Source organism: Oncorhynchus keta, chromosome 27 (genome assembly GCF_023373465.1).
Source record: "Oncorhynchus keta strain PuntledgeMale-10-30-2019 chromosome 27, Oket_V2, whole genome shotgun sequence".
In the NCBI taxonomy this organism is placed as follows: Eukaryota; Metazoa; Chordata; class Actinopteri; order Salmoniformes; family Salmonidae; genus Oncorhynchus; species Oncorhynchus keta.
In genome coordinates, this window is record NC_068447.1 from 46,444,528 (window position 1) to 46,461,829 (window position 17,302).

Genomic DNA, 17,302 nt, shown 5'->3' on the forward strand with positions numbered 1-17,302 from the left:
GTGCTTCATATTATCACATAGGCAGGAGGCCTATATATTCTCATGTGTGTGTTCTGCCGTAGCCAACATTGATTTATTTTATTTGAAGTTTTATTCTGATATTGTGATATTTGTTCTACTGCAACATTGATGTCATGAAAATGATATGACATTCTGGTCTTGTACGCCCCACAGCTGAGTATGTGTGCATGTGATGTAGCTATACTCAAGTATGTGGCTATACTGGAGTGAGGTCTAAAATTCTTAGAAAATAACTAGCACCTTGGAGAGTGGTGTCCGTTTCACCGCCATAGGTAGTAGGCTACTTGGCTGCTACGTTATGTTTGACACTTTTTCTCAATGTGTTCCGGTGTGGGGGGTGGCACAACCTCCCGGGGTGCTAGTGTAACAGTATTGCTTCCATCCCTCTCCTCGCCTTGAACCAGGGACCCTCTGCACACATCGAAAACAGCCACCCTCGAAGAATCTAGAGGTCTACCGATTAATCGGAATGGCCGATTAATTAGGGTCGATTTCGGAAATCGGTGTTTTTGGGCACCAATTTTTTATATTTTTTTATATAAAAAATGTCATGCGTTGTCATGCGTTGCGTATAATCTGACTGAGCAGATAAGTATCTAAGTATCTGACTGAGCGGTGGTAGGCAGAAGCTAGTGTGTAAACATTCATTCAAACAGCACTTTCCTGCGTTTTGCCAACAGCTCTTCGTTGTGCGTCAAGCATTGCGCTGTTTATGACTTCAAGCCTATCAACTCCCGAGATGAGGCTGGTGTGACCGAAGTGAAATGGCTGGCTAGTTAGCGTGCGCTAATAGCGTTTCAAACTTCACTCCCCCTGAGCCTTAGGGTGGTTGTTTCCCTTGCTCTTCATTGGTAACGCTGCTTCGATGTGGTGGCTGTTGTCGTTGTGTTGCTGGTTCGATCCCAGGGAGGAGCGGGGAGAGGGACGGAAGCTATACTGTTACACTGGCAATACTAAAGTGCCTATTAGAACATCCAATAGTCAAAGGTTAATGAAATACAAATGGTATAGAGGGAAATAGTCCTATAATAACTACAACCTAAAACTTCTTACCTGGGAATATTGAAGACTCATGTTAAAAGGAACCACCAGCTTTCATATGTTCTCATGTTCTGAGCAAGGAACTGAAACGTTAGCTTTCTTGCATAGCACATATTGCACTTTTACGTTCTTCTCCAACACTTTGTTTTTGCATTATGTAAACCAAATTGAACATGTTTCATTATCTACTTGAGGCTAAATTGATTTTATTGATGTATTATATTAAGTTAAAATAAGTGTTAATTCAGTATTGTTGTAATTGTCAATATTACAAATACATTATGAAAAATCATAATCGGTCGACCTCTAATATTGAGATAACTGTAACTATTTACATCAGCTTTTTAAGAATAAACTCAGCAAAAAAAGAAATGTCCTCTCACTGTCAACTGGGTTTATTTTCAGCAAAATGTGTAAATATTTGTAAATATTTGTATGAACATAAGATTCAACAACTGAGACATAAACTGAACAGGTTCCACAGACAAATTTAATAATGTGTCCCTGAACAAAGAGGGGGGGTCAAAATCAAAAGTCAGTATTTGGTGTGGTCACCAGCTGCATTAAGTACTGCAGTGCATCTCCTCCCCATGGACTGCACCAGATTTGCCAGTTCATGCTGTGAGATGTTACCCCGTTCTTCCACCAAGGCACCTGCAAGTTCCCAGACATTTCTGGGTGGAATGGCCCTAGCCCTCACCTTCCGATCCAACAGGTCCCAGATGTGCTCAATGGGATTGAGATCCGGGCTCTTCACTGGCAATGGCAGAACACTGTCTTGCAGGAAATCACGCACAGAACTAGCAGTATGGCTGGTGGCATTGTCATTGCTGGAGGGTCATGTCAGGATGAGCCTGCAGGAAGGGTACCACATGAGGGAGGAGGATGTCTTCCCTGTAACACACAGTGTTGAGATTGCCTGCAATGACAACAAGCTCAGTCTGATGATGCTGTGACATACCACCCTAGACCATGACGGACCCTGCACCTCCAAATCGATCCCGCTCCAGAGTACAGACCTCGATGTAACGCTAATTCCTTAGACGATAAATGTGAATCCAACCATCACCCCTGGTGAGACAAAACCAGTCCTGTCTGTACAGCGACAGTGGGTTTGTGCCCATAGGCGATGTTGTTGCCGGTGATGTCTGGTGAGGACCTGCCTTACAACAGGCCTACAAGCCTTCAGTCCAGCCTCTCTCAGCCTATTGCGGACAGTCTGAGCACTGATGGAGGGATTGTGCGTTCCTGGTGCAACTCAGGCAGTTGTTGCCATCCTGTACCTGTCCCGCAGGTGTGATGTTCGGATGTACCGATCCTGTGCAGGTGTTGTTACATGTGGTCTGCCACTGCGAGGACGGACAGCTGATCATCCTGTCTCCCTGTTGTCTTAGGCGTCTCACAATACGGACATTGCAATGTATTGCCCTGGCCACATCTGCAGACCTCATGCTTCCTTGCAGCATGTCTAAGGCATGTTCACACAGATGAGAAGGGACCCTGGACATCGTTCTTTTGGTGTTTTTCAGAGTCAGTAGAAAGGCCTCTTTAGTGTCCTAAGTTTTCATAACTGTGATCTTAATTGCCTACCGTCTGTAAGCTGTTAGTGTCTTAACAACTGTTCCACAGTCATTAATTGTTTATGGTTGAACAAGCATGGACATTGAACATTGAACAAGCATGGGAAACAGTGTTTAAACCCTTTACAATGAGGATCTGTGAAGTTATTTGGATATTTATGAATTATCTTTGAAAGACAGGTTCCTGAAAAAGGAACGTTTCATTTTTTGCTGAGCTTAGTTGTGTTAAAAACATTTTGCTAACCTGATTAAATATTGATTAAATAAAGCTTCTCAGTAATCTGCACTCAATACCCCGTAATGACAAAGTGGAAACAGGTTTTAAGATTTTTTTTGTACATTTACTAATTCAGACCCTTTGCTATGAGACCCGAAATTGAACTCAGGTCCATCTTGTTTCCATTGATCATCCTTGATATGTTTCCACAACTTGATTGGAGTCCACCTGTGGTAGATTCAATTCATTGGACATGATTTGAAAAGGCACACACCTGTATACAGTACCAGTCAAATGATTGGACACACCTACTCATTCAAGGGGTTTCTTTATTTTTACTATTTTCTACATTAAGATAAATAGTGAAGACATAAAAACTATGAAATAACACATGGAATCATGTAGGTACCAAAAATATATTTTAGATTTTAGATTCTTCAAAGTAGCCACCCTTTGCCTTAATGAAAGCTTTGGATACTCTTGGTATTCTCTCAACCAGCTTCATGAGGAATGCTTTCCCAAAAGTCTTGAAGGAGTTCCCACATATGCTGAGCACTTGTTGGCTGCTTTGCCTTCACTCTGCAGTCCAACTCATCCCAAACCATAGCAATTGGATTGAGGTCAGGTGATTGTGGAGGCCAGTTCATCTGATGGAGCACGCCATCACTGTCCTTCTTGGTCAAATAGCCCTTACACAGCCTGGAGGTGTGTTGGGTCATTGTCCTGTTGAAAAACAAATGATAGTCCCACTAAGCACAAACCAGATGGGATGGCGTATCGCTGCAGAATGCTGTGGTAGCCATGCTGATTAAGTGTTCCTTGAATTGTAATTAAAACATTGACAGTGTCACCAGCAAAGCACCCCCACACCATCACACCCCCTGCACCATGCTTCATGAGAGAACCACACATGCAGAGATCATCCGTTCACCTACTCTGCATCTCAGAAAGCCACAGCGGTTGGCACCAAAAATCTCAAATTTGGACTCATCAGACCAAAGGACAGATTTCCACCGGTCTAATGTCCCTTGTTCGTGTTTCTTGGCTCAACAAGTCTCTTCTTATTATTGGTGTCCATTAGTAGTGATTTCTTTGCAGCAATTCGACCATGAAGGCCTGATTCTCGCAGTCTCCTCTGAACATTTTATGTTGATGTGTCTGTTACTTGACCTCTGTAAAGCATATATTTGGGCTGCAGTTAACTCTAATGAACTTATCCTCTGCAGCAGAGGTAACTCCGGGTCTTCCTTTCCTGTTGTGGTCCTCATAAGAGCCAGTTTCATCATAGCGCTAAGTCATTTTTGCGTTTGAAGAAACTTTCAAAGTTCTGGAAATGTTCCGTATTGACTGACCTTCATGTCTTAAAGTAATGATGGACTGTCATTTATCTTTGCTTATTTGAGCTGTTCTTGCCATAATTTGGACTTGGTCTTTTACCAAGTAGGGCTATTTTCTCTATACCACCACACCTTGTCACAACACACCTGATTGGCTCAAACACATTAAGAAGGAAAGAAATTCCACAAAATAACTTTAAACAAGGATCACCTGTCAATTGAAATGCATTCCAGGTGACTACCTCATGACTACCTCATGGTTGAGGGAATGGTGTTGCACTGCATCTCAGTTAAATAGGCGTCAATACAGACCCTGGTTCGATTCTAGGCTGTATCACAATCGGCCGTGATTGGGAGTCCCATAGGGTGGCTCACAATTGGCCGGGGTCGGCCGTCATTGTAAATAAGAATTTGTTCTTAACTGACTTGCCTAGTTCAATAAAGGTTATAAAAATAAATACATGCAAAGGGTGCCTACTTTGAATAATATAAAATATATTTTGATTTGTTTAACACTTTTTCCACATGTGTTATTTCATAGTTTTGATGTCTTCACTATTATTCTACAATGTAGAAAATAGTAACAATAAAGAAAAACCCTGGTGTGTCCAAACTTTTGACTGGTACTGTATATAAGGTCCCACGGTTGACAGTGTAAGTCAATGCAAAAACCAAGCCATGAGGTCGAAGGAATTGTCCGTAGAGCTTAGAGACAGGATTGTGTCTAGGCACAGATCTGGGGAAGGGTACCAAAACAGTTATGGAGCATCAAAGGTCCCCAAGAACACAGTGGCCTCCATCATTTTTAAATGGAAGAAGTTTGGAACCACCAAAACTCTTCCTAGAGTTTGCCGCCCAGCCAAACTGAGCAATCGGGGGAGAAGGGTCTTGGTTATGGATGTGACCAAGAACCCGATGGTCACTCTGACAGTGCTCTAGAGTTCTTCTTTTGAAATGGGAGAAACTTCCAGAAGGACAACCATCTCTGCAGAACTCCAGCAATAAGGCCTTTATGATAGAGTGGCCAGATGGAAGCCACTCCTCAGTAAAAGGCACATGACAGCCCGCTTGGAAGTTTGCCAACCAAGATGCAACTCTATGTTCTGAATGCCAAGCGTCACGTCTGGAGGAAACCTGGCACCACCCCTACGGTGAAGCATGGTGGTGGCAGCATCGTGCTGTGTTAAACCTTTTTTCAGCGGCAGGGACTGGGAGACTAGTCAGGACGTCAGACTGTGGCAAAGGTTCACCTTCGAACAGGACAATGACCCTAAGCACACAGCTAAGACAACGCAGGAGTGGCTTTGGGACAAGTCTCTGAATGTCCTTGAGTGGCCCAGTCAGAGCCCGGACTTGAACACGATCGAACATCTATGGAGAGACCTAAAAATAGCTATGTAGCAATGCTCCTCATTCAACCTGACAGAGCTTGAAAGGATCTGCAGAGAAGAATGGGAGAAACTCCCCAAATACAGGTGTGCGATAATTGCTGCCAAAGATGTTTCAACAAAATACTGAGTAAAGGGTCTGAATACTTATGTAAATGTGATATTTCTGTTTTTTTTATTTGTAATAAATTAGAAAACATTTCTAAAAAACTGTTTTTGCTTTGTTATTATGGGGTATTGTGTGTAGATTGATGAGGTAAACATAACTATTTAACCAATTTTAGAATGAGGCTGTAACATATCAAAATGTGGAAAAAGTCAAGGGGTCTGAATACTTTCCGAAGGTACTGTAAATATGAGTAAAACCATGTGATTCTGGACAGTAAAATCAATACACTCTTGTTCTTTGTAGTTTTATAGGTCAATATCAACCAAGTACACTGAATACACAGGAAGAGGCCAACCGTTTGGGTTCTGTAGGCCTTTGATAACAATACAGCAACCCTTGCCAGTCGTCTGGCGAACACAGACGACCGTGTTCAACATCAGTTGGTCACATGGGTAGCTATCGCAATCACTGTCCATTGATATTTGCTTGGATAATGGTAGGGTGTGCCTATTAGCATGGTGAGCAAGGCTTGGGAAATGACTAGTCATTAGGAATCACCAATGGATTATTTAGAGCAGGGGTATCTTCGTTCAAAGACCCAAACATGGACACTCTTACTGACAGTTGTGGCTGATTTGTGTGATGTATTGTTTTCTCTACCGTCTTGCCCTTTGTGCTGTTGTCTGTGCTACCATGTTGTGTTGCTGCCATGCTATGTTGTCTTTAGGTCTCTCTTTATGTAGTGTTGTATCTCTTGTCATAATGTGTGTTTTTGTCCTATATTTTTATTTTTAATCCCAGCCCCTGTCACCGCAGGAGGCCTTTTGCCTTATGGTAGGAGTTAATTGTAAATAAAAATGTGTTCTTAACTGACTTGCCTAGTTAAATAAAGGTTCAAATAAAATCAAATAAATAACATTCCACCGAGGGCCGAGTGTCTGTGGGCTTTAGGTTTTTCCTTTCAATTAAGACCTTGACATCTTTTGAGGGGAGTTCCTTACTAATAATGACCTTAATTAATCAATCAAGTACAAGGGTGGAGCGACAACCCGCAGACACTTGGCCCTCTGTGGAATGAGTTTGACACATGACTTAGAGGTGAAGTTTCCCATAGGTACAGACCTAGGATCAGTTTCTCCTCCCCCAATCCTAACCTAAACCATGAGTGGGGGAAATTAAAAACTGACACTAGATTAGTGTCTAGAGGCAACTTCACCTTACAGAAGCGGCAGACATTTTGTTTCCCCTGTGGAACTGGAAAGAAGCTTTGTATTTCAGCTCTCTAGAGAGCTCTGGACATTTTATTTGACCAGGCAAGTCATGTAAGAACACATTCTTATTTACAGTGACTGCCTAGGAACAGTGGGTTATCTGCCTTGTTTAGGGGCAGAACAACAGATTTTTACCTTGTCAGCTTGGGGATTCGATCTAGAAACCTTTTGCTAACTGGTCTGACACTCTAACCAATAGGCCACCTGCCGCCTCATATAGGTGAGGCAACCACTGGACAAAGGTAGCAGTTTGTTGAGCTGGAGGTAGAGGAAGGCAGCTGGAAGAGGGAAGGTGAGTCTGAATTGGCGGTGAGTAGTGTGGACAAAATGGAGGAAATTGAGAAAAAGTTGTTGAAGCAACAGCTGTGCTGGAATGCGAACAATACGGGTGCTACTTCGAGAATACAAACTCTTGCATCTTTTACAGCAAAGAGCCCGGGAGTCCGGGGGATGACTGGAGGAGCAATGGCGGAAGTATTGTGCGATTTTCTTGGCGCGAGTACAGTTGGTGAGAATGAGTGGACGATGGTGAAGAAGAGTGGCGTAACAAGGGCTAAAGTTGGAAATAAACAGCAGTTTATGGTTGGAGTGCAATTCACGAGCAAGGATGTTTTCTGGCGTGACCCGTTTGCTGTCTTGAAGATCGTGAAGGACAAATTGGGTAAAGTGGAATCAGAGTGACCAGGAGTGGTATGATGCTGATTTTGTGTGTCAAAAGCATTCCAGGAGTGGTAGATGCACGTCACTTGAATCGAATGATAGACGGAAAAAGAAGGAGCAAATCCTATTGGTTTTTACTGTCGTTTGATGAAGTGGTTCCCCCAACGTATGCAAAACTTGGGTATGTGAGATATGAGGTGAGATTGTATGTACAGAAAACCGCTGCAGTGTTAAAATTGTAAAAAGTTTGGACACGGGGCAAGTGTTTTGATGAAGGAATAAATATGTAGTAGTTGAAGAGTCAGATGAAGCATGTTGTTATAATTGTGACGGGAATCACGTTCCCGGAGTGCCCTGTACGCACGAAGGAGGTCGCAGTAGCTTGGATCAGGGCAAAACAGGAGGTCTTCAATGTGGAGCCAGGGAAAGTAGTTGAAGGAGTGAGGAGATGGTAGTGGATGTCCCACAGTCTGTAGTGAATGCCATGCAGGAGAAGGATCCCGACACACTAATAGTGAAGAAGGTGGACTTTGTTGCATTTATGGTGCAAGTGATAAATTGAGTTAGTCAAACTAATAAATAAAAAAAATCTAAAAAGCTAGACACCACTGTGAAGACGGCAAATAGATTCCGGGATCTAAACGACTTTACAGCCGAAATGTTACAGGGAATACTGAATGAAGAGGTTCCCCCCTTCCCGGTTCCTGAGCCTGTGTAGGGATCTGAATAGTACAGTTTTTGTTTGAAATTCAGGATAATGGAGTGAATTTGGTAATTAGTATGAATTTGTTCATCCAAAACATAATTAGTTTTGGGGGTATTTTTTACTACACCGTACAGTAGGTGGCGGCAACACACTTTGAGTGTAGTCTGCCAATAAACCTCAAAGAAGAAGAGAGACCACCACTAACAAGATGACAGCAGGCAGACACACGTAGACATCATCAGTCTACACACCAGAGACCAGACCAACTCAACAGGTTTATATTTTTCTAGTGGGGTTCTCAAAACTGATTTATCAATCAAAGTTGAGATTAATTCACTTTCATCTTGAACTTTAACATTTCGTTTTTTAGCTAACTGATTTGTCTTAAAGATATGTTTTAAAAGGAGAGATTTGACCTCTATATGCAGCGAATGGCTGATTTTGGCCAATCTTCATTGTTTTCTTACCTTAATAGGAGATGAGTCTTTGTGAGAATTTTAATACAAGCTCTATTGAAAGCTCTGTGAAGTAAACAAAAACAGTTACATATCTTTAATTCTAAGTCAAATGCAGATTTTGTAAAATGATATTGGCGCAATATAAGTTGAATTGAAGTGCATTAGCTATTTTGTTTTCATACAGTGCTTTGCGAAAGTATTCGGCCCTTGACCTTTGCGACCTTTTGCCACATTTCAGGCTTCAAACATAAAGATATAAAACTGTATTTTTTTGTGAAGAATCAACAACAAGTGGGACACAATCATAAAGTGGAACGACATTTATTGGATATTTCAAACTTTTTTAACAAATCAAAAACTGAAAAATTGGGCGTGCAAAATTATTCAGCCCCTTTACTTTCAGTGCAGCAAACTCTCTCCAGAAGTTCAGTGAGGATCTCTGAATGATCCAATGTTGACCTAAATGACTAATGATGATAAATACAATCCACCTGTGTGTAATCAAGTCTCCGTATAAATGCACCTGCCCTGTGATAGTCTCAGAGGTCCGTTAAAAGCGCAGAGAGCATCATGAAGAACAAGGAACACACCAGGCAGGTCCGAGATACTGTTGTGAAGAAGTTTAAAGCCGGATTTGGATACAAAAAGATTTCCCAAGCTTTAAACATCCCAAGGAGCACTGTGCAAGCGATAATATTGAAATGGAAGGAGTATCAGACCACTGCAAATCTACCAAGACCTGGCCGTCCCTCTAAACTTTCAGCTCATACAAGGAGAAGACTGATCAGAGATGCAGCCAAGAGGCCCGTGATCACTCTGGATGAACTGCAGAGATCTACAGCTGAGGTGGGAGACTCTGTCCATAGGACAACAATCAGTCGTATATTGCACAAATCTGGCCTTTATGGAAGAGTGGCAAGAAGAAAGCCATTTCTTAAAGATATCCATAAAAAGTGTCATTTAAAGTTTGCCACAAGCCACCTGGGAGACACACCAAACATGTGGAAGAAGGTGCTCTGGTCAGATGAAACCAAAATTGAACTTTTTGGCAACAATGCAAAACGTTACGTTTGGCGTAAAAGCAACACAGCTCATCACCCTGAACACACCATCCCCACTGTCAAACATGGTGGTGGCAGCATCATTTCTTCAGCAGGGACAGGGAAGATGGTTCAAATTGAAAGATGGGAAGATGGATGGAGCCAAATACAGGACCATTCTGGAAGAAAACCTGATTGAGTCTGCAAAAGACCTGAGACTGGGACGGAGATTTGTCTTCCAACAAGACAATGATCCAAAACATAAAGCAAAATCTACAATGGAATGGTTCAAAAATAAACATATCTAGGTGTTAGAATGGCCAAGTCAAAGTCCAGACCTGAATCCAATCGAGAATCTGTGGAAAGAACTGAAAACTGCTGTTCACAAATGCTCTCCATCCAACCTCACTGAGCTCGAGCTGTTTTGCAAGGAGGAATGGGAAAAAATGTCAGTCTCTCGATGTGCAAAACTGATAGAGACATACCCCAAGCGACTTACAGCTGTAATCGCAGCAAAAGGTGGCGCTACAAAGTATTAACTTAAGGGGGCTGAATAATTTTGCACGCCCAATTTTTCAGTTTTTGATTTGTTAAAAAAGTTTGAAATATCCAATAAATGTTGTTCCACTTCATGATTGTGTCCCACTTGTTGTTGATTCTTCACAAAAAAATACAGTTTTATATCTTTATATCTTTATGTTTGAAGCCTGAAATATGGCACAAGGTCGCAAAGTTCAAGGGGGCCGAATACTTTCGCAAGGCACTGTAGGTCTGTAGCAGTTTGGGTCTAGAGTGTTACCCCTTTTTGAAGAGGGGGATGACCGCGGCAGCTTTCCAATCTTTGGGAATCTCAGACAATGTCAAAGAGAGGTTGAACAGGCTAGTAATAGGGCTTTCAACAATTTCGGCAGATAATTTTAGAAAGAGAGGATCCAGATTGTCTAGCCCGGCTGATTTGTAGGGGTCCAGATTTTGCAGCTCTTTCAGAACATCAGCTATCTGGATTTGGGTAAAGGGGAAATGGTGGGGGCTTTGGCGGGTTGCTGTGGAGGGTGCCGGGCAGTTGACCGGGGTAGGGGTAGCCAGGTGGAAAGCATGGCCAGCCGTAGAGAAATGCTTATTGAAATTCTGAATTATGGTGGATTTATCGGTGGTGACAGTGTTTCCTAGCCTCAGAGCAGTTGGCAGCTGGGAGGAGGTGCTCTTATTCTTCATGGACTTTACAGTGTCCCAGAACTTTTTTGAGTTAGTACTACAGGATGTAAGTTTCTGTTTGAAAAAGCTTGCCTTAGCTTTTCTAACTGCCTGTGTGTATTTGTTCCTCACTTCCCTGAAGAGTTGCATATCACGGGGGCTATTCGATGCTAATGCAGAACGCCACAGGATGTTTTTGTGCTGGTCAAGGGCAGACAGGTCTGGAGTGAACCAAGGGCTATATCTATTCCTAGTTCTACATTTTTTGAGAGGGGCATGCTTATTTAAGATGGTGAGGAAGGAACTTTTAAAGAATAGCCAGGCATCATCTACTGACGGGATGAGGTCAATTTCATTCCAGGATACGCAGAAGTGTTTCAGGGAGCGTTTGACAGTGATGAGGGGTGGTCATTTCGTCGCAGACCCATTATGGATGCAGGCAATGAGGCAGTGATCGATGAGATCTTGATTGAAAACAGCAGAGGTGTATATGGAGGGTGAATTAGTTAGGATGACATCTATGAAGGGACACGTGTTTACTGATTTGGGGTTGTACCTGGTAGGTTCATTGATAATTTGTGTGAGATTGAGGGCATCAAGCTTAGTTTGTAGGATGGCCGGGGTGTTAAGCATGTCCCAGTTTAGGTCACCTAGTAGCACGAGCTCAGAAGATGGATGGGGGGCAATCAATTCATACATGGTATTGAGGGCACAGCTGGGGGCAGAGGGCGGTCTATAGCAAGCGGCAACAGTGAGAGACTTGTTTCTGGAAAGGTGCATTTTTAGAAGTAGAAGCTCAAATTGTTTGGGTACAGACTTAGCCTGCAGAGTTCTGTATTACTATCTATCCTTGCAGTAGATTGCAACACCGCCCCATTTGGCAGTTCTATCTTGGCGGAAAATGTTATAGTTAGCAATGGAGATTTCAGGGTTTTTGGTGGTTTTCCTAAGCCAGGATTCAGACACGGCTAAGACATCTGGGTTGGCAGAGTGTGCTAAAGCAGTGAGTAAAACAAACTTAGGGGGTAGGCTTCTAATGTTAACATGCATGAAACCAAGGCTTTTACGTTTACAGAAGTCAACAAAGGAGAGCACCTGGGGGGTGGGAGTGAAGCTAGGCACTGCAGGATCTGGATTAACCTCCACATCACCAAAGGAACAGAGGAGAAGTAGGATAAGGGTACGGCTAAAGACTATACGAACTAGCCGTCTAGCACGTTCAGAACAGAGAGTAAAAGGAGCAGGTTTCTGGGCACGATAGCATAGATTCAAGGCATAGTGTACAGACAAAGGTAAGGTAGAATGTGAGTACATTGGAGGTAGGCCTAGGCATTGAGTAATGAAGAGAGAGATATAGTCTCTAGAGATGTTTAAACCAGGTGATGTCATCGCATATGTAGGAGGTGGAACAACATGGTTGGTTAAGGCATATTGAGCAGGGCTAGAAGCTCTACAGTGAAATAAGACAGTAATCACTAACCAGGACAGTAATGGACAAGGCATATTGATATTAGAGAGAGGCATGCGTAGCCAAGTGGGCTACGCATGCCCCCAGCCAAGGCTGGGGACACGGCGATTCAGACAGTTAGCAGACCGATGCTAACAAGCTAAAAGTTAGTAGGCCGGGGCTAAACAAGCTAGCAGCTAGTAGACCGGGGCAAGCTAGCAGTTAGCAGGCCGGGTTAGCAAGCAAGCAGTTAGCATGGGCTAGCAGTTACAGACCGGGCAGGTAAGCTAGCAGTTAGCAGGCCGGCAGCTAGCAGTTAGTAGACCGGGACAAACTAGTAGTTAGCAGGCCGGGTTAGCAAGCAGTTAGCAGGGGCTAGCAGTTAGCAGACCGGGTTAGCAAGCAAGCAGTTAGCAAGGGCTAGCAGTTAGCAGACCGGGCCCAGCAAGCTAGCAGTTAGCAGACCGGGTTAGCAAGCAAGCACTACTTGTACTTCGGTGATAGCACAGGAGCCCTGGCCGGGCTAGCTTCAAGCTAATTGGTGCTTGCTCTGGGATGGAAACGTTAGCCAGGAGTAGTCATCCGTGATTGCGGTTAGCTAGTTGTGAAGATCCAGATGAAAATGTTCAGTTTGCATGAGGAATCCGGGGATACAAATAACATGTCCGTTATGCTCTGGTTAGAGTCACGTTGTTCGAACTGACGAGAGCTTTCCAAGCTGAAGGTTAGCTGATGACCGCTGGCAATGGTTTGCTGACTGATAGCTGGTAGTTAGCTGGCTAGCTTCAGTTGAGGGGTTCCAGATCTGAAGTTAATATAAATACTTAATATAGAAAAGCAGATCCACGCCACATTCTCTGAGGCGGGTTGCAGGAGAGTATTTAGATGTTGAGGTTTAGCAAAATATTTTAACGGATATGCAACAAAAAAAGATGTAAAACGATATATACAAGGGACACGACAGGACAACGACGTCTGACTGCTACGCCATCTTGAATTGCGTAGCAATGTGTCGGGTCAAGTGTGACTGGTCATACGTATACATCCCTTAGAGATAGATAGAGATCCCTACTGCCACCTGCAGTTTTGGAATGTTTACTCACAAGTGTAATTCAATGGCTGGGATGTCCAAACCAGTTGACTACTTTAAAATGGTGGAAGTCCTCAATGGCACTGCTCATGCGTTCACAGACACAAAGACATGTTGTCTATCTAAGTCTATGATACAGGCACACAGGTGACCTGGAAGTGGGGATGCACAGGTATGGACAGCATCATAGAGATGGAAAGAGGTATCATCTTTGTATCTGTGCTATTATGTCATCTGTGGTATCCTCAATGGTGCTGTCCATGCTATCTCCATTTTAAAGTAGTACATTTTCTTTGTCTTTTATGTTTTAATAAATTGTCAAGCTGATATTGGTGATAAGCAGTGCTGGAGTCCTGATCCAAATGTTGTGTGTGATTCATCTATTGTGGCCACTAGATAGCTGTGATATAGCTTAAAGCCATTTACAAAACGTAGCACCCAATTTGAAAAAGGAGACAATGCTCTGATCATTGGCTGATTGCTCCAAACCCATAGGAATCCTCACCCATTTTGAATACTTTAAAATGGTGGAAGCACTCAATGGCAGTGCCCATGCTAAAATGGGTTATATCCAAGTTGAGTCCTCTAACTACCACTATGGGCAGCATACAGTTCTGACCATGCTCACTATGAAACTAAGATAAGGTAATTACATCAGCCTGTATGGAAGTATTGTTATGTTTTAAATTTGCTGCTAATAAATGGGCAAAAGACCAGACTGAAGATCCACTTCTGGAAAGCAGTTATGTGTTCAATATTTACAGGTGTACTATATTAATTTCATCACTCGCTTGTCACAGCGAATTTTCCTGTGGAGCAGGAAATGCAAATTGTAGTGTATTTGGAGTTTAAAAAGGCTTCTCAAGTTTGTCATTTCCAAATTAAGAGAGTACATGAACATTTGCAGTCCCATCTGTGCTAGAGTGGCTATTAGGACATTTTGCCACTATAATAACAGTGAAAACTGAGGCTCGCTAGCGCAATCCAAAATGTCCAATTGAAATTTGAGAAGCTAACAAGCCTCTGCTGTTTAGTTGTGGCCTTCACATGTGTTCCATCACAAACAACAATGCACTCTGTAAAGTGCTTTCATGACATTTGGGATCAAACTAGAGGAGTGGCTAGTGACAGAACAACTGGTAAACAATTCCAAATGTCTCTTCTTGTATACCTTTTCAGAAATGAATATGGCCTTCGCAATGATTCAACAGTCAGTCAACAAGAAATAACACACAGTAAGTCAAATCTAGCCTAACATCGAGCGAAGTCATTGCCTAGAAACAAAATGGTGGAAGGCTCTGTTTCCCAATCATGTAATCTGACCTCAATATGACAAAGATAGTAAGGTTCCAGGGAAAGCCAGTTGATTTGCATCATTTGTCACTGAACGTGACGTGATATAAAACCTGCCTGTTATCTCTGATCTGCTCCTGTATTGTATTTACCAAGTGTTGTGCAAATTAACATTATGTAGTCCACGACATTGTATATGTAAAAACGAAAAAAAGTAATTTAGCACGTGCTCTTATTCAGAGCAATTTACAGGAGCAATTAGGGTCACGTGTTTTGCTCAATGGCACATCGGCAGATTTTTGACGTATGGGATTCAAACCAGCAACCTTTTAGTTTCTGGTCTAACCGCTAGGCTACCTGCCACCCTAATACGTGGATGACAAATTAGGGATTTTTGCCACTTCTGCATCACTATCCATTAAGATGAGAAGACAACCAGTTGTCTTTGAACATCTTTAAATGTGACAGAAAAATATTTGTTAACTTTATCTTGGCAGGGCTGAGTTCTACATTTGACAGTTGCTGAGTACATACTTGTTGTTGAACATCTTACCACAGAAGTGATCCAGACAGTTTGTTTCCACTCAATGGCAATGATCAGCCACTGATTATTGCTGAAAATTATAGGGAAGGCAGTAACTAATAAAAATGTATTTATGCATTTATTTGACGGTGACAGTTCACATTAATCAACATGTCCGTTTACACATCAATGTAAATGTGCCAGATTAAGCTATAAAGCTAATTTACATCCTTACTACCCGGGCATGCAACAACACACAACATACTGAGTGTCAATTTCAGATAATGGTTAGCATGTGAATATACTTTATCTGTTTAAGTTTTAAAAAACACTGTATCTAAGTGTTGGCTAAATTACTACAATGGCACACAGTAACCTAATAGTACACCCACAATTTTGCAAGAGTCAACAATAGAGTGAGAGGCTTGTCTTGGGAGGGGATCAGCTGGCCGCTCTGCTGTGAGTTGCAGAGCTGTGGGCTGCGGGCCAGACTGGCAGAGAACAGGCCCAAGTGCTGTCATGTAGAACCTGCAAAGCGGTGCATTGTGGGAAACGGCACGGGTCACTGGCTTCGTGAACTGAACAGGGAACTCTCTCATCACTTGAGACAGGCAGAGCTGCACCTCGCATGAGAATTCAGCCAAGGCAAACTGACTCGGAGAGAAGTCGTTAGGTCCTCTATTTAAACAAATGATCTTACTCTCTTTGTTTAGTTTCATGCTGTTTCATTACTGAATGCTTGAACTAACCCAGAGAAGTCATCATCACATTGATAGTTCTCCACTTAAATGTGTAGGTAGGGGGACACTACTGATGACATTTCTATCCTGCAATCCTCTCCAGGTTATAGTTTAGAAATACTGTGGGTATTGTTTTATATATCTACTGATAATGATATCGGTGTGTTGTATTTCTCTTGCATTGAGGTAAAGTACTGGTATGTACTCTACCTCAATGCAAGAGAAATACAACACACAGTAACAGAGGGGATGTGGAGTCCTGTAATCTCTAGATTAGGGGGATTTGGGAGTGGTGCCTAAATGACTGCTGTATTGTATGGCTGGGAGAGGGCCGTGGTTTGCTCCATGCACTTGTATTTAGATAAAAGCCACAACACACCATCGTTTCCTTTCATCCCTTATGCCAGCTTGACAGGTGCCTCAGTTGAGTCACAGTGGTTTATGTATCACTCTTTTGCACCAAAATATAGGTATTTCCAGCTTCCACAACTCAGAACAGAAAATAAATAAATAACAATAATCATCATAATTACAAAATGTTTTGTGGAAAAGGTTCACCATGCACAATTCCTCACGGTATTTAGGTTATTCAAATCATACTGAATGGTGGAATTGTTGGTGAATATTGCAGTGCATGGTTGACAATTGCACATGCTTGATAAAAAAAAGCTGCTTAGCATGTTCTTGGTTCCTCTGGTTGATGTGCTTGCACTGTAGTCCATGCATGCGGGTGTGCTGTTCAGTGACATTCTCAAATGGTCTGGAGGACTAAAACCATTGCGCTCAAACAATAGCAGCAGCTGGACATCACTCATCTCACTTCCAAACATCATGGTATCATATTACCCTCATTGAGCTGAAGCAGATCTGCCTGTTTGCAGCCATTTAACACACTCTCCACAACCTTCACACTCATACCACCTCTAAAGGAGGGGAATAAGATATAAGGCGTTGAGCCACCTGAGCTGTTGAGAAGGGGATGGGCATTTTATAATTGTGCAGTTTAGTTGCCATAATCTGCAACTGGAAGGTACTCTTGGAATGGTTGCTTCAGAATCTCAGAAGTTTGTCATTGTTAATTATCATCTTTGCATAAATCTAAGACGTTCAATTTAGTGATATGTTACGAATTAAAAGTCATATTACATGTCTCGAATATGCAAAATGTACAATATGTTCCGAATTTC

The 17,302-nt window shown here is 42.5% G+C and overlaps 1 long non-coding RNA gene across 1 annotated transcript in view; it reads left to right on the forward strand.

Moving 5' to 3' along the window:
• Positions 1-17,302, forward strand: part of LOC118360205 (uncharacterized) — a 54,045-nt gene that overhangs the window by 787 nt on the left and 35,956 nt on the right. The window lies entirely within an intron of this gene.